General features: G+C 52.9%; 1 protein-coding gene, 1 long non-coding RNA gene and 1 other non-coding gene across 9 annotated transcripts in view; 2 read left to right on the forward strand and 1 right to left on the reverse strand.

Annotated features, from left to right (window-relative positions):
* The window catches only part of PPP1R16A (protein phosphatase 1 regulatory subunit 16A), a 24717-nt gene continuing 7560 nt past the window's right edge, over positions 1–17157 (forward strand). For 2 of the 6 annotated variants that reach the window (XR_010750524.1, XM_066379794.1), the window contains exons 1-3: positions 41–138; positions 12736–12897; positions 14546–14710. The gene's annotated coding sequence lies outside the window, so the exon portion shown is untranslated. The other 4 variants (XM_066379797.1, XM_066379795.1, XM_066379796.1 and 1 more) reach the window with 4 other exon arrangements.
* Positions 1289–1424, forward strand: LOC136401552 (small nucleolar RNA SNORA5). Its single transcript, XR_010750579.1, has one exon. It is a non-coding gene; the product is annotated as a small nucleolar RNA SNORA5 (small nucleolar RNA).
* The window catches only part of LOC136401495 (uncharacterized), a 2221-nt gene continuing 156 nt past the window's right edge, over positions 15093–17157 (reverse strand). The window contains exons 2-3 of one of the 2 annotated variants that reach the window (XR_010750527.1): positions 16076–16208; positions 15093–15751 (exon numbers count right to left, since the gene is read on the reverse strand). This is a non-coding gene — a long non-coding RNA (uncharacterized lncRNA). Of the gene's footprint in view, positions 15752–15926; positions 16209–17157 lie in introns of both variants that reach the window. The other variant, XR_010750526.1, reaches the window with a different exon arrangement.

Genomic DNA, 17157 nt, shown 5'->3' on the forward strand with positions numbered 1-17157 from the left:
CCGTTTTCCGGTTCTGCGCCGGAAGTGTAGCGTTGCCATGGTGAGGGCCCCGGCGCGGGGCCCGCCCCTGCGACTCCTGGAGGAGTGCGGGGCTGACAGACCCGTGGACCGGATCCCATCGACTGCGCGAGGCGGAAGGTGAGGCTCGAACTTCCGGGCCCTGCGGCGGGAGAGAGGAGGCCGGGCCCCCCGGGGACAGAGGGGGCCGGATCCCCCCACTCCCACCCCCGGGGACAGAGGAGGCCGGATTCCCCCCACTCCCACCCCCGAGGAGAGAGGAGGCTGTGACCTCCGGGGAGAGAGGAGGCCGGATCCCCCCACCCCCACCCCTGGGGAGAGAGGAGGCCGGGACCTCCGGGGAGAGAGGAGGCCGGATCCCCCCACCCCCACCCCCGGGGAAGAGAGGAGGCCGGGACCTCCGGGGAGAGAGGAGGCCGGATACCCCCCACCCCCGGGGAGAGAGGAGGAAGCCCGATCCCTGGGGACGGAGGAGGCCGAGGCCGGGTCCCCGGGGAGGGAGGAGTACTGGGGTGGGGTAGGGTGGGGTGGGGGACGGAGAGAGGGGGCCGGAGCGGAGGCCAGCCGAGCTGAGCTCGAGGAAGAGAGGAAGATAAGACCGGGTTGAGCGGCAGAGGAGGCCGGGACCAGATGGAGCCCCGCATCTGGGCAGCACACACGGGGGCCAGGGAAGAAGTCTCATCCAGGCTCCACTTACCCACTTGGGCACTGGTGGATGAGGCCCAGGGTTTGGGTGGTAAAGGTCAGGATGGCTTCTAGAAGTGACAGCTCCCAAAGGCCACTAGAAGAGCCTGATTGATTGATTGATTGATTTTTTTAAATGTTTATTTACTGATTTTAGAGAGAGGAAGGGAGAGAGCAGGAGAGAGATAGGAACGTCGGTTCCTGTATGTGCTGGTTCAGGGACTGAACCAGGAACCTCTGTGCTTTGGGACGGTGCTCTAACCAACTGAGCTACCCAGCCAGGGCAGAAGGGCTTTTACCTACATGTGGAATTGTTTTCATTTTTTTGCAACCTGTTGGTCAGCAACTGGAATTATCAAGATTGTCAGCCCAGGAAATAAGGCCCACAGGGAAGGGACTTGCCCAAGCTTCGCGTGGGCTTTGGAGTTAGGTCAGAGGAGAAACTGGACCCTCTCTGGGACAAGTTTCTTAAACGTTCAGGGATTCCAGTGACCTCCCTTATGTTGTGGGGGCCCTGGGGTCCACCTCACAGATTGGGGTCAGGGTGAGAAGTACTAACTAGTGTGTTGAAAGTGCCCTGTGCTGCCGCAGCCAAGTCAAATTCAGCCCCTGCTCCCCCCATAGCAGGGGCTGGCCCAGATGGCTGCTATGGCAGGCTCCACCGCTCATGGGCTCTGGGTTCCTGCCCTGGGACCTGGGGATAAGTTTAGCTGTGGACATGGAGAAAAAAAAAAGTGCCCTGTGCTGTGCAGGAGGTGATCCAAGCCTGGGAGGGAGAGCCCTTGCTGCCCTGGAACAGAGGCTGAGGTGACTATGGGATTAATTTCCATGGCTGCAGAGAGGGAGGTATTCATGGAGTCATACCAGGTTCAGGGAAGCCAGAGAAAGGCTGACCCTCCCCAAGCGCTGCCTGCCTTTTCACCCTGGACCTGTCACCTGGGGTGACAGTGGCATTGGGGGTACCACACTGCTCTTCGTCTCTGTCTTTGTACCCCAGGTGCTCCTCTGGCAGGTTTGGGGTTTCTTTTGTGTGTGTGTGACAGAGACAGGCAGAGAGAGGGACAGGGACAGGACAGACAGACAGGAAGACAGGAAGGGAGAGATGAGAAACATCAATTGCAGCTCTTTATTGCAGCTCCTTAGTTATTCATTGATTATTTTTTGTTTGTTTGTTTTTGTTGTTGTTTTTTTGTATTTTTCTGAAGCTGGAAACGGGGAGGCAGTCAGACTCCCGCATGCAACCCACCAGGATCCACCCAGCATGCCCACCAGGGGGCGATGCTCTGCCCCTCCGGGGCATCGCTCTGTCAAGACCAGAGCTAGCGCCTGGGGCAGAGGCCAAGGAGCCATCCCCAGCGCCCGGGCCATCTTTGCTCCAATGGAGCCTTGGCTGCGGGAGGGGAAGAGAGAGACAGAGAGGAAGGAGAGGGGGAGGGGTGGAGAAGCAGATGGGCGCTTCTCCTGTGTGCCCTGGCCGGGAATCGAACCCGGGACTTCCACACGCCAGGCCGACGCTCTACCACCGAGCCAACCGGCCAGGGCCTGATTACTTTCTTATATGTGCCTTGATGAGGGGGGGCCTACAGCAGAATGAATGACCCCTTGCTCAAGCCGGCGACCTTGGGGTTTCAAACCTGGGTCTTTTGTGTTCCAGTCCGAGGCTCTATCCACTGCGCCACCACCTGGTCAGGCATTGGGGTTTCCCTGAGAGAAAAGGTGTGACAAGGCCACCTTGGCTCTGGCACCTAGCCAACATCAGGGGCATCCAGGGGAGCCCCAGCGTAGGGCTGAGTTTCTGTAGGGACTAGAGGCTGCCTGAAGGAGTGTACATGAGGCCAGCTCTGTGCTCTTCCTCGTGATGGATGCCTGGGACAGGAAGCCCTCCTGATACCTGAGCTGAATTTCCTCAGTGCAGTCTGTACACTCCTCCCTTAGGTCTCCATTGGCTTGTGCCTCACTTATTGGGGTCTGCCTGAACTCTGCTGTCTGTCAGAGGTTGCCTGGGCTCGTGAGCACCTAGGCGAAGGGCTCTTGTATGTGTGGTCTTAAAGTTTGGGGTCTATATTCTAGTGATTTCTGAATCTCTGGTGTCTACTAGCAGCCTGTTCACTTTTTGCAGTTTTGGAACCTGAGTCTCTGGTGAACCATCCATGACCCACCCAGCATAACATATCTGTCCACGAGTTTCGCACCCCAGGGCCCCTGCCACAGTCTCATTAGCAAAGCAAGAGACCTGAGTGGGAGTTACAGGTCTTCCCTCACCTTCCGACTCTCTGAAAACTTCCTCCTAAGTGGGCTGTATTGTGATACTTCCTGCCCATCCCTTCCTCCAAATAGCTGGGCTGCAGCCCTGGCCTCTCGTGATCTTGCCTTCATCCTTTGTCGCTTAGCCAGAGTGAGTGATCTGATTTTTTTTTTTTTTTGCCACTTTTTATTTATTTACTTTTTTAGATTTTATTCATTTTTATTAGAGAGAGAGAGCGAGAGCGGGAGAGATAGAGAGAGAACAGAGGGAGGAGCAGGAAGCATCAACTCCCATATGTGCCTTGACCAGGCAAGCCCAGGGTTTTGAACCGACCTCAGCATTCCAGGTCGACGCTTTATCCACTGCGCCACCACAGGTCAGGCCAGAGTGAGTGATCTGATTCTTATCCTTGCCCTGAAATCCTTCCTCCTCTGCACCTGGCCCCACTGCACCCCCTTTCCACCACACGGAACCCCTGCCTGGAGGTAGAAGGGAGAGAGCGAACCTCCCCCATCCTTTCCAGCTCAGTGGCCTTGGACAGGACCTCGCCAGCATAGTAGGCTGCAGAAGGGGGCAGAGAGTTGCAGGAAAGTCTGATTTCACGGAGGGTCCCATGAAGAAGAGCATGTGCTTGGTGGATTTTGAGAGATGTGTTCGTCCTGGTAAATACCACTGCACTGCTTTCTCCTGTAGATTCCGTGTCTCCTTTGTTGAATTTTACATAAATGAAATTGTACCACAAACCCTTGGTGTCTGACTTCCTTCCCCTGTCATAACATTGGGAGAGCGAGGTGGGTGCCTGTATGGGTGGGTAGTTCATCCTCTCCCTTGCTGAGTGGGGGTGCGCCATCGTGCGAGCGTAGAGCCATTTCATCTGTACACACACCTGCGGTTCTTTCCGGTGTTTGGCTGTGGTGAATAAAGCTGCTGTGAGCATTTATGCACACAGTCTGTCTGGACATGGGCTTTATTTCTCTTGGTCTGAAATGATAGGATGGATTGGAACATGTGGTTAACTTCATCAGAAAGTGCCGAATTCTTCCAAAATGGCTTCACATTCATTTCTCATTCCCAGTTCTATATTATCTTTAAATCACTGCTGTCATCCTTTTTTTTTTTCTTTCTTTTTTACAGAGACAGAGAGTCAGAGAGAGGGATAGATAGGGACAGACAGACAGGAATGGAGAGAGATGAGAAGCATCAATCATTAGTTTTTCAGTGCGATACCTTAGTTCATTGATTGCTTTCTCATATGTGCCTTGACCATGGGCCTTCAGCAGACTGAGTGACCCCTTGCTCGAGCCGGCGACCTTGGGTCCAAGCTGATGAGCTTTGCTCAAACCAGATGAGCCCGCGCTCTAGCTGGTGACCCCGGAGTCTTGAACCTGGGTCGTCTGCATCCCAGTCCGATGCTCTATCCACTGCGCCACCGCCTGGTCAGGCTGCTGTCATCCTTTTTATTTATGCATCTACTTTTCTAAAGGTTTATTTTACTTTGTTTATTTTGGAGAGGCGGGGTGGGGGAGAAGGAGAGGAGGGCTGAGAGAGAGAGAAGGAAAAGAGGAACAGGAAGTATTAACCCTTGTATGTGCCTTGACTGGGCAAGCCGGGGGTTTTGAAATGGCGACCTCAGCGTTCCAGGTCGAGGCTTTACCCACTGTGCCCCACAGGCCAGGCAGCCATTTGTTTCTCTTCCTTGTGAATGTCTTTTCAAATCTTTTATCCAGTCCTTTGCCAGACCTGGGTATTACAAGTGTGTCTTCACAGTTTGCGGCTGGCCTCGTAATTCAGTACCAATGTATTGAACGGCAGACACTTTTAACTTTAATGAAGGCCAGTTTGTCCATTTTTCCTTTACGGTTTCTGCTTTCTCTCATGGTGTGAGTCGAGGCCAAGCGCATTGTTTTCCACGTGGATGTCCAGTCATCCCAACACCACTGTTTGAAGACCACTCTCCCTCCATTGTATCACCTAACACTTTGGTTGAAAATCAGTTGACATACATGAGAGGGCCTATTTCTGGATGCCCTATTTTACTCATTGACTTTGTGTTGATTTCCTATAGACTTGATTGTTGCAGCTTTATAATATACTGCTCACAAAACTTAGGGAATATTTCAAAATGAATCTGAAGCGATAATAAATTTGATTTATTTTTATTAAACAAGAACATCAGAAAAGCAGATGACAAGTCAAAGGAAGTTGTTTGATTATGCAAATGAGATGCAAAATCAGCTTTTATTTCATTGGTGAAAATGCACTAGACAAAAGGCTGAAAGTACTGGAGTATCTGCACGGCCCCTGATCCCCTAATTTTTGTGAGCAGTGTAAGTCTTGAGATCAAGCACTGCGAATTCTTCAACCTGGTTTCTCTTTTTCACATCATTTTGGCTCTTCAAGATATTACGCAGTTTGCCCCTGAAACCTATATGTTTTTGTTCACCAGTGTCATCCCAATAAATTCAATAAAAAAGGCAAAAAAAAAAAAGAAAAGATTATGCAGTTCTTTCTGTATTTAGAATTAGCTCGTGAATTTCTACAAAAAGGCTTACTGGGCTTTTCATTAGGATTGTATTAACGCTGTAGTTCTATTTGGGGAGAATTGACATTTTAACTATATACAACATGGTGTATATATCTCCATTTGTTTAGGTCTCTGTATTATCTATTGCCGTATAACAAATAACCCTAAAATGAAGTGGTTTAAGCAATAAATACTTATCATCTTACAGGAATTCAAAATGACTTAGCTGGGTGGTTCCTGTGGCAGTTAGTGTCCTTGGCCAAGTTTGCATCATTTGAGGGCTGGATGGGGCTTAGAGAAGCTGGCTGCAAAGTGGCTCCTTCGTGTGACTGTTGGCAGGTGGTCCCGGTCCTCACCCACGGGCCTCCCCTCCACTGCTCTGTGGTCACAGCCCCGCAAGGAGACACCCAGCTTATGTCCTAACTACTGAGGATTAATATCATGTCCACTTTTTATTCCTGTTCGTTAGAAATGAGTCATTATGTCTAACCCATACTCAAGGGGAAGGGGTGTCAGTGTATTCTGTGCTTTGTGCTACTAATTTTATAAATGATATTTATCATTCTGCGTTTTCCAAGTACAGATACATACAGTTGGCTGTTTTTTTGTTTGTTTGGTTTTTTTTTTAGATTTTATTTATTCATTATAGAGAGGGGAGGGGGAGAGAGAAGGGGGGAGGAGCAGGAAGCATCAACTCCCATATGTGCCTTGACCAGGCAAGCCCAGGGTTTTGAACCGGCAACCTCAGCGTTTCCAGGTTGATGCTTCATCCACTGCGCCACCACAGGCCAGGCCCCTACGGTTGGTTTTGACGTGTTGTCCTTGTGACCTACAACCTTGCTGTTTATTTTAGTAGCCCTCTTGTAGGTTCCTGAGGGTTTTCTCCGGGCCTCCTACATGCCTTCTGCGTCTAAAGAGTTTTATATCTTCCTTTCCAACCTGCGTGCTTTTTATTTCTTGCCTTAGTGAGCTGGCTGGGCCTCTGGCACAAGGGTTCTCCCTGGCCCCAGGTTGAGCCCTACAAGGGTTAATCATTTCTCCAGCCTCACAGGGCTGGTCTCTGGAAGTGCTTTCTGACCCTGTGCCAGGCGAGGTTACGTGACAGCTGATCCCCCAATTCTACTGCTGGCATGATCCCGGTGGTTCCCCATGGCCAGGGAAGCCAGGCACTCAGAGGGCATTTCTGCCCTTAATCTGTGAGTGTGCGTTTCCTTCTGCTGTGACCTGGGGCAGCTGGAAGCCCCAGGGAGCTGAATATTTAAAGTTGGCACTTTAGTTCACAACCTGAGTCCCAGTTGGCCTTCTGTCCTGGGAAGGACCTTTCTAGCCATGGCCCAGAAGAGGTCCGGTGTGGGAACCCAGCACATTTCTCGTGGGGGCACTGCCCCCGTGAGAGTGGGATGGCTGGTGGGGGATGTGTTCCACAGACACTCCCATGCCGCTTGGGCCAGTCACATGCTGTTTTTCCGGACACTTGGTCTCTGTTCAGGTGGGCGTGTCCTGATATGTGTTGGGTTTCATGTGCATCTCCCTGATGACCAGTGACCTGGCCGGTGTGTTTACTGATGTGAAGTGGCTCTTGCGGTCAGTCTGGCCCATTTTCCTGTTTGGTAGAGGTTTTTTGTTTTGTTTTGCTTTTTAGAAGTTCTTTCTATAACAATTGTTGGTTATGTATTGCTGATATGAGTTCCTACTCTGTGGCTTGCTTCTGCACTCGTATTTTTAAACTTTATTGAAATCATTGTAGATGCACAGTTGTTAGAAATAGTTCAGAGGTACCTCTCCTTACTCCCCAGCCCCCTGAAGACACAGAACTGCGCTGCGGAGCCTCACCCAGGACACGGGTGGTTAGAGGTTTCCCCAGAGTGACTGCATTGGGCATGGGTGCATGTTTACTTCTGCGCAGCCTTGTCGCGTGTAGGTTTGTGTGAGCACACAGGATCCACCCCATCCCACACCTAGAGCTGAACATTCAAGGAGGGTCCTTTGACTGCGCTCAGCAGACGTGACTGTTGGCGGTATGCAGGTAGCCTCGCGACCCACCTGAGCCGTGTGCACCCAGTGCTGGTGCTGGGGTGTGGGTGTTTCCCTTGAGACAGCTGTTTCACTTTGGGCTGTTACAAATCAAGTCATGAAATCCATGCACAGGTTTCTGTGTGAACTTAACTTTTTATTAATTAATTATTAATTAATTAATTATTATTTTTCTTGTGAAGAGACAGAGAGAGGATAGACAGGGACAGACAGACAGGAAGGAGAGAGATGAGAAGCATCAATTCTTCGTTTTGGCTCTTTGTCCCCTTAGTTGTCCATTTATTGCTTTCTCATATGTGCCTTGACCTGGGGTGGGGGGATACAGTAGAGCAAGTGACGCCTTGCTCAAGGCAGCGACCCTAGGCTCAAGCCAGAGACCTTGGGCTTCAAGCCAGCAACCATGGGGTCACGTCTATGATCCCACGCTCAAGCCGGATGAGCCTGCAATGAAGCCAGCAACCCTGGGGTTTGAACCTGGGTCTTCCACATCCCATTCCGATGCTCTGTTTATTCACTGAGCCACTGCCTGGTCAGGCTTAAGGTTTTATTTTAAAGATTTTATTTATTGCCGGACCTGTGGTGGCACAGTGAATAAAGTGTTGACCTGGAACGCTGAGGTCACCGGTTGAAAACCCTGGGCTAAGGCCTTGGCCGGTTGGCTCAGTGGTAGAGCGTCGGCCTGGCATGCAGAAGTCCCGGGTTCAATTCCTGGCCAGGGCACACAGGAGAAGCGCCCATCTGCTTCTCCACCCCTCCCCCTCTCCTTCCTCTCTGTCTCTCTCTTCCCCTCCTGCAGCCAAGGCTCCATTGGAGCAAAGATGGCCCGGGCGGGCGCTGGGGATGGCTCCTTGGCCTCTGCCCCAGGCGCTAGAGTGGCTCTGGTTGCAACAGAGCGATGCCCCGGAGGGGCAGAGCATCGCCCCCTGGTGGGCAGAGCTTCGCCCCTGCTGGGCGTGCCGGGTGGATCCCGGTCGGGCGCATGTGGGAGTCTGTCTGGCTGTCTCTCCCGTTTCCAGCTTCAGAAAAAAAAAAAAAAGAAAACCTTGGGCTAACCTGGTCAAGGCACATGTGGGAGTTGATGCTTCCTGCTTCTCCTCCCTTTCTCTCTCTCTTTCTCCCATATATAAAATGAATAAATATTTAAAAAAGAAAGATTTTGTTTATTGATTTTACAGAGAGAGAAGGGTAGGGGAGGAATGAGAAGTATCAGCTCATAAGCTCATAGTTGCTTCTCTTTAGTTGTTAATTAATTGCTTGTCGTATGTGCCTTGACCGTACAAGTCCGGGGTTCTGAACTGGCGACCACAGGCCAGGCTGAATTAAAATTTTTATTTCTCTGGAATAAGTGCCCCAAAGCACAGCTGCTCAGTCATGTGGTAAGTATGCATTTAGTTTAGTTTTTGTTGTTTTTTTATATATTTATATATATAAGAAACTGCCAGACAGTTCTCCAGAGTGGCTGTGGCACTGGCAGTGGGAGACCCTGTGCTCTGAGGGTGTGGATGGACTCCCTGTGGCTGTCATTTGCAACTCCCTGAGGATAAAGCTGGCCAAGGTCTTCTCACCCCGTGTCCTTTTTTTATTTTATTTTTTTATTTTATTATTTTAAAAAAAATTTTTTTTTTTTATTTATTCTTTTTTTTTTAGAGAGGAGAGGGAGAGACAGAGAGGAGAGAGAGAGAGAGAGAGAGAGAGAAGGGGGGGAGGAGCTGGAAGCATCAACTCCCATATGTGCCTTGACCAGGCAAGCCCAGGGTTTCGAACCGGCGACCTCAGCATTTCCAGGTCGACGCTTTATCCACTGCGCCACCACAGGTCAGGCCCGTGTCCTTTTTTTAAAGAAAACAAGTTTTATTTTATTTATTTTTTTGGTGGCAGAGACAGAGAGAGTCAGAGAGAGGGACAGATAGGGACAGACAGACAGGAAGGGAGAGAGATGAGAAACATCAATTCTTCATTGCGGTTCCTTAGTTGTTCATTGATTGCTTTCTCATATGTGCCTTGACCGTGGGCCTTCAGCAGACCGAGTGACCCCTTGCTCGAGCCAGTGACCTTGGGTCCAAGCTGGTGAGCTTTGCTCAAACCAGATGAGCCCGCGCTCAAGCTGGCGACCTCGGGGTCTCGAATGGGGTCCTCTGCATCCCAGTCTGATGTTCTATCCACTGCGCCACCACCTGGTCAGGCTAACCTCGTGTTCTTGTCAGTGAAGTGTCCGTTCACGCCTTGTGCCCTCTTTCTAATTGGAGTCCTTGGGTTTTTTTCCTGCTGCGTTTTGGGAGTTCTTTGTGTTTGCCGGACAGAAGGCCTTTGTTGGGTCTGTGGTTTGCGAATACGGTCTCCAGTCAAGAAGCTGTCTTTTCAGCCTCTTCTCAGGGTCTTTAGCAGAGCAGACGTTTTCGATTTTGGTGAGTCCAGTCGGCCCTGTGGACCGTGCTTGCTTCTGGTGTCGCCTCTGTCTTCTGTACGGCTCCACCTTTTACGCCCCCGTGCACAGCTTCCCTGTCCAGTGAGCGTGTAGCTGTGCTGCCCGGCTGACCCAGTGTCAGTATTGGGAAGACTCCTTTTCTACTGCCGGACGGGGTCGTAGCTGAGGGTCTCCACACGTGTGTGTTGGTTCCTGGACTCTGTTCTGCTCTAGCTGTCTGTCCCTCTGTCCCTAAGCCAGTGCCTCAGCATCTCACTTACCACCCTCTATGATTAATCTCGATATCTAAATCTATAATGCCTTGAAATTTGTTCATTTCTAGGATTGTCCTGACTGTTCTTGACCTTTTGCATTTCACATAAAATGGAGCATTACTTTGGAGAGAGAATTGTGTTGGAGAATTAAGGGTCTCCGCTGCCACAGTGGGGATTCTGGTTGTGATTGCACTGAGTCTGAGATGAAATTGGGGGGAATGACATCTTTACAGTTCCGAGTCTTGACCCGTGCAGGTGGTGTGTCCTGCATTGACTACGGGTTTCTCTCCCATCCTTTGTGGTTTCCTTGTGAGAGGTCCTGCTTGTCTTGAGTTCCTCTGAGTTACTGAGGCATCGATGCTTTTGGATGCAATTATGTTATTATAAGTTGTATAATCTTTTTCTATTTTTTCCTGGCATTTATAAATACAGTTGATTTCTGTACCTTAACCTTGTATCTGCCAATATTGCTCTGTTCTCGTATTAATTCTTTTTTTTAAATTTTTTTATTTATTGATTTTTAGAGAGAGGGGAGGGAGGGAAGGAGAGAGAGAGAGAAAGAGGAGGAGCAGGAAGCATCAACTCCCATATGTGCCTTGACCAGGCAAGCCCAAGGTTTCGAACTGGCAACCTCAGTGTTCCAGGTCAACGCTTTATCCCACTGCGCCACCAAAGGTCAGGCCTCATATTAATTCTAATAGTTTTTCTGTAAGATGTCAGGGTAGCATCATGCACTATATGTCATTTGTGAATAATGCCTTTTTCTACCCTTCCTATCCTTATTTTTTTCTTTCCCTCTTGTACTGGCTCGACGACCAGTTCAGCATGAATAGAATTCATGGTCCCAGAGGACCTTGTCTCACAAAGGTCCAGTGGGGCTCTGTTAATTAGGTGGGACAATCACCTTGCTGACGGGAGCTGATGTTGGAGGGTGGGGTCCTGTGCAGCGGATGGCGCACTGTAACACGTGGAAGGCGCTGTGGGTCGGGTGCACGCCCTCCGCTGATGGCTCAGGACGAGGGAGAAGGGGCAGAAGGGTAGTTGTCCGGTTTCTGGAGCGTTCGGGCTGTCACCTGGGCCCTGCACCCGGCTGAGCGTGGTCTTCAGTCCACTCGGAGTCGGGCAGTCATGCAGGACAGTGATGACTGATCGACAGGGCAGGTGGGGCCTGCAGTGCGAGGGTCAGGTTTGTGGCAGCGAGCTGGGCAGGGGTGATGGTCAGAGACTGACATGTGTGGGGCAGTGGGCAGGAGTTCCTGCTGGTGACAGGGTCGGGGCGATGGGCAGAGGACGAAGCACCGGCAGAGAGCTGACGGACAGTCCACGGGAACATCGATGGCACTCACAGGAACTGGGCCTGACAGCCATGAGGGCGGTGCCCACGGCAGGCCTGGGGTGGGTGGTGGATGTACTGGGGGCTCATGTCCCTGTGAACTCGGGGCGTGAGGCTGCTGCAGCGAGGGCCGGGGGCAAGGTGGGGAGGCACAGCTTCCAGAGAAGGCTGAGGGGAAGGGAGCAGGATGGAGGGGATGAGGTTCCGTGGGACAGGGCTGAGCCCAGGGCAGGTGGCTGGCTGCGAGGCGTGGACAGGAGGCCAGGAGCCCCTGCTCTATGCTGCTTCTCCATCTCAGCCACAGTTTTCAGGGGGGAGGGCCCCCACTGCACCCCAGCCCACGGTGGGCCCCTCCCTTCATGGGGACCTGATCCAGTTACTGTACTTCCTTATCCCTTTTCTTTTACAAAGGACAAAAGGGTTTGTTTTCTTTAGCGAAAGCACCTGTGCAAGTATCTACCCGCAGGAAATACCTTCCCCTTGTGGGTGGAGTCTAAGGCCCTATACATTCTTTGAGGGCCTCAGGGGCACCTCGGGGGGCCAGCACCCTGGTGTCTGCAGTCCGGCCACCTGCATGGTCCCAAGCATGTCCGACTTCTAATTATTAGGGGAAGTGAGTGTCTGTCTGGGTGTTTTCAGTGCTGTCTGTCCTTTTTCCTGTGAGCTGTGTGGCCCTTGGCCCACTGCACAGAGCCCATCATGACTGACCCATGACCATGTTGTCGTGTTTGTTGTAAATGTTCTTGCCTGGTTGACCACCTGACTCTGAGTTTGTAGGTTTGGTTTTGTTTTCACAGTGCACACATTTTGAAAATGTAGTGTAATCGGATCAGTTTTCACTTGTTTCTGGGTTTTGTGTCAGGCTCAGAAAGGCTCTCCCTTTGCTCGTTCCCCTTCCGTCCCTGGCTTTGTTGTTCCTCACTCTGTGTCCGAGGTGTGTGTGTGGGGGACCCTGCAGTCCACTCCACTCCCATCACCCCGGGGGGCCTCCCTGGCTCCCTGCAGCAGCCGCTCTGGTCTTCCTCTCGCCTCTGCTCACCACCGGCTCCTGGCCTTCCTGGCCCCACCTGGACCTGGACATTACTAGGCCCTACTTCGCGGGGCCTCCTCCCCTCCCCTGTCTGCCCTGCGCTGGTCCTTTCCTTGTGTCTGACAGCCTTTCCACCCTCAACTTGTTACTCTTTTAAAAAAAATTTTTTTTAATTGATTGATTTTCAGAGAGAGGAATGGAGAGACAGGAACATAGATCTGTTCCTGTATGTGCCCTGACCAAGGCTCGAACTGGCAACCTCTGTGCTTCGGAATGATACTGTAACCAACCGGGCTATCCGGCCAGGGCCACCTTGTTACTCTTGTTCTCTGATGTCCACTTCCTGCCAGGTGGGTGTACAGGTGTCAGCATTGCTCCTGTGAGGTCCCCCACCCCGGATCTGATCACATCACTCATTTGTCTGAAAGCCTCTGGCTCCTACGGCCTGTTGGTCAGAAGCCAACTCCTTGGCCAGAGACAGAAGATGGAGTGTCTTCTACAGTGCTACCCTCCTGGGCCCAACTTGTTACGCAACAGGTGTGCACACCTGCCCTCCCAAAACAGAGTGCGCAAAGTTGTTTTGAAGTTTATCTTTGCATGTCTCAAAAGTCAAACAGCAGGCGCTGGCCAGGTGGCTCAGTGGTAGAGGGTCAGCCCAGCATGTGGAAGTCCTGAGTTCGATTTCCAGTCAGGGCACATGGGAGAAGCAACCATCTGCTTCTCCACCCTTCTTCTTCTCTTTCTTTCCTCTCTCTCTTACCTTCCTGCAGCCATGGCTCGAACAGTTTGAGCAAGTTGGCCCCAGGTGCTGAAGGTGGCTTCATGGCCTCCACCTCAGGCCCTGAGAAGAGCTCAGTTGCTGAGCAATGGAGCACGGTCCCCAGATGGGCAGAACATCGCCCCCTAGTGGGCATGCCATGTGGATCCCAGTTGGGGCACATGCAGGAGTCTCTCTGCCACCTCTCCGCTCACTAAAAAAGAAAAAAAGGCAAACAGAAATGACCAAATGTGTACATACATCCCACCCACTGCCCCTCTGCCTTTCCTGTGACCACTTTGTCATTTCTAGTGTTTGTTACATAGATATAAATGTATACTTTTTCTTTTTTACATAAGATGGCATATCCTATCCAGTTTTTGTGTTTTTTTTTTTAAATACTTTATTGATTTTACAGAGACAGGAGAGAAAGGGGAGCATGGAATGGGAAGTAACAACTCATAGTTGTTTCAGGCTAGTTGTTCATTGCTTGCTTGCGGTATGTGCCTTGACCAGGGAAGCCCAGGGTTTCGAACCAGCAACCTTGGCATTCCGGGCGAAGGTTTATCCACTGCGCCACCACAGGCCAGGCCCTATCCAGTTTTTGTACCTTTTTTCCTCACTGAGCAAAAGCACCATTTTTCAACAGCCTTCTACACACTCCTCCCCGGGGTGGACTCATTTAATCCCACTGATAGACGGGGAGGTCATTCCCAGCGTTTCCTGTCTGGAAGGTGCTGCAGGATTAGCTTCTAGAACATCCCGGAACAGGCCTGCTGGGGGCAGGCGCGTGTGCCTGGGGGGCGGCTGCTCTGCACTCACAGGATGCCAGCGGGTGAGGTGCCCAGGGCAGCACCCCGGGTCTGCTCTTCCTGCCGTCTCCACGCCAGTGCGAGGGGCTACCTGCCCGGCTGAGCCCTGTCATGGCCACTCCAGGACCTTGCTGAGGGCAGGCCTGTCCTTGTTTCCTCCTGTCCCTGCCCCAGAGCACAGCCCGGTGGAGTAGGTGAGGGGAGCTTGTTGAGTGAGCAGAGCATGCGCACCGGTCAGGTGGCCATCCTGAAGTATGTTGGGGGCAGGGCCACCTCTTCATAGCCTGGTGCCACACTTGTCGTGTTTCAGGGTCCCCAGGCATCCGGCTCCTCCGCTGGGTGTGTGAGCCACAGGGCACCTCAGGCCCGAGGGGTCTGTTCCTCTGCTGCACTGAGCTGACTTCACAGTGACCGAGGTCCCTCTTCCAGGTGCCAGCACGAGGCTGACGAGACGGAGTGTGTGCCCTCAGCAAGTCTGTCCTCCAGTGGAACAGACAGGCCGGGACCACAGGGCCCTTGGCATCTCCCCTCTGCCTGCCCGGGAAGCCACTGTGGGGCAGTTGTACTTGCAGGCGTGGACAACAGTCTTCCAAGGTGAGCCAAACTGGGGTGGGCAGGGTGGGAGCCTGGCATAGGTGCTAGGGGTTGGCCCTCTGATGAAACTTAGGGTGTTCCTGGAAGCTTGCCACCCTGGAAGTCACCCTCTACTCCTACAGGGCCCATAACCCTGACCCTTCACCAGGGCAGTATCAGCGCAGCATTGGGGTTCTGGTGGACCTGTTACAGCCCCTCAACATTTATGCAGATGATCTCATCTTGACTCATCTGTGTTTTTCTGCAGAATGACAACACACTTTCTCCCCCCTCGAGTCAGTTTCCCATTTTCTGCTATTATAGGTTATGCTACAAATAAGACCAGCTCTTTGTGTGTTGAGAACCCACTCCAAGCCTGCGCAGGGCAGACGTAAGCCCCGGAAGGGCGGTGGGCGGTGCGTCTGTCCCCTGGCATTTCTGAGATTCCTCCTCCCTCCCCGCCCTGCCCCGCCCAGGCTTGGCTCTTGTTGCACTGTCTCTCACTTTCACAGGTGCTGTGAAGTGGGCATTAGCAGCAGTGCGGTGCAGTGGTTAACATGGGACTCTGCATTTAGTCGTAGCCTCAGTTTCCCCATGTGGAGAACGGTGATAGTGGGGACCTGCCAGAGGACGAAGGGGACTGCTGAGACACTTCCTGGACAGGGTCTGGGTGTCAGGCTTCCCGTTCCAAAGGCCAGACAGCTGGTGGTGCTTTCCACAATCTTAAGGACAGCCTGGGGGGGGTACAGGGGGGTGCAGGCCGAGGGGGGGCAGTGGCCAGTGCCCTCCCGGAGGCCCCGCCCACCTCTGCTCCACACTCCAGTGCAGCTTGCCTGGGCATCAGGCTGAGAGCTGCAAACAGTCGCCCAGGTTATCTCTGTTTGACATTCCGGGGAGGCTTGGGGGAGGCTTTGTGGACATAGGTGGGCGCCGCCCTGCTCAGGCCCCTCGGCTTGGGTGTGGTGTGCTGGCCATCCAGTGGGACCCCACTGAGCGGGTCTGGCCTTCTTGGCTTCGCTGAGGGCCAGCTGCCGTGGTCTGGTGTCTGTTTCCGGATGGTGGCTGAGGAGGAGGAGGCTGAGTGAGGCTTGGTGAGGGGTGGCATGCAGGTTTGGGGGCTCTTGCTGGGGGTAGCCAGGCACAAGGCACTGTAGTGCCTGCCCCTCAATGGGAATGGTCCAGAATGGGCTGCCCATTGACGTGGGGCCCTGGGACGCCCCAAGGTCACTTTGGGTACCTCTTCTCTCTTAGGGGGTGCAGTCCAGCTGCCCAAGGTCACATGGAGACTGTCCTAGGCAGCTTCCAGCGGGGAATGCAGTTCCAAGTCCCCCCAGAAGGGACTTGGAACTTCAGTAAGGTGGGCCCCCAGAACCGAGGGCTGAGGACCTGTGTGAGCTGGCCCAGGTGTTGGGGGCCGGCAGGGGCCCCATGTGCAGCTTCAGCCAGTGCCCTTTCCTCCCATGCAGCCAGGGGCGGGCAGCTCCAGATCCATTTCTGTGATGCATTTCCAGCTGGCCTTCTGATGAGAAAACCAAAGACCTGTATTCCAAGTTAAAAAGCTAGTTGCTATGCTACACTGTGTTTTCTAGGATGTGGGTAGGAGAATCCCTTTTCTTGTAGGAGATGATGGCATCTCTTAAGTCCTGTTAAACGTCACAAAGTCAGGCAGTGGCTCTGATGTTGGCATCCGTCTTGGAGAAGTGACTCTGGTCCCCGAGATCCTGTGTGCCCACTCTGCTGGGGTCGATGCTTTATCTACTGCGCCACCACAGGCCAGGCAGAGTCTGTATTCTAGATGGCCACAAAGCCTGGCCAAGTGAGAATGCAGATTCCTGGTGAGCTATGGTTGAGCGTCTTCTGGATGGAACACAGCCAGGGCCTCCTGAGGCGTGTCCTCTGCCCACATACAGGGACCACACCGGGGGTCCGGGGCAGGACAGGCCATGCTGTGTTTTTTGTGGCCATGTCCTAGCCGAACTGCCTGCCTAGCTAAATAGATCCCAAACCTCACAGGCCACCCAGCCCGTGTCCACATGGTGGGGGCTTTTATTGCAGCCCAGGATGACTGGGGCATTGACTGGACTGAGCTTGGAACCCAGGGAGTAAGAGGCCCAGGTGCTGGGCAGTGAGGAGCTGGGGTACTGGTCAGAACAGGCTGTGATCCTTCAAGGCTGAAGGCCCAAGAGGCAGGGCCTGCCCTAGGGGCAGTTCCTGGAGAGGCCAAGGAGAAGACAACCTTGCCTGGCCCAGCCTGGGGGGCAGACAGGTCAGATGCTGTGGGACACAGGGCCAGAGCCGGGAGCCTTGGGAAGCTGCAGAGAACACCCCTGAAGCAGGCAGGCCTAGAGCACAGCCTCCTGCTCCCTCCTCAGCCCTTTCCGGAAATGCAGTGAGTCAGAACGGGGCAGGACAAGCTCTCCCGCCAAGACTGGTCTCGCAGGGCTCACTGTGGGCATGGGGTGGGCCTT

This window comes from Saccopteryx leptura, chromosome 3 (genome assembly GCF_036850995.1).
Source record: "Saccopteryx leptura isolate mSacLep1 chromosome 3, mSacLep1_pri_phased_curated, whole genome shotgun sequence".
Classification (NCBI taxonomy): Eukaryota; Metazoa; Chordata; class Mammalia; order Chiroptera; family Emballonuridae; genus Saccopteryx; species Saccopteryx leptura.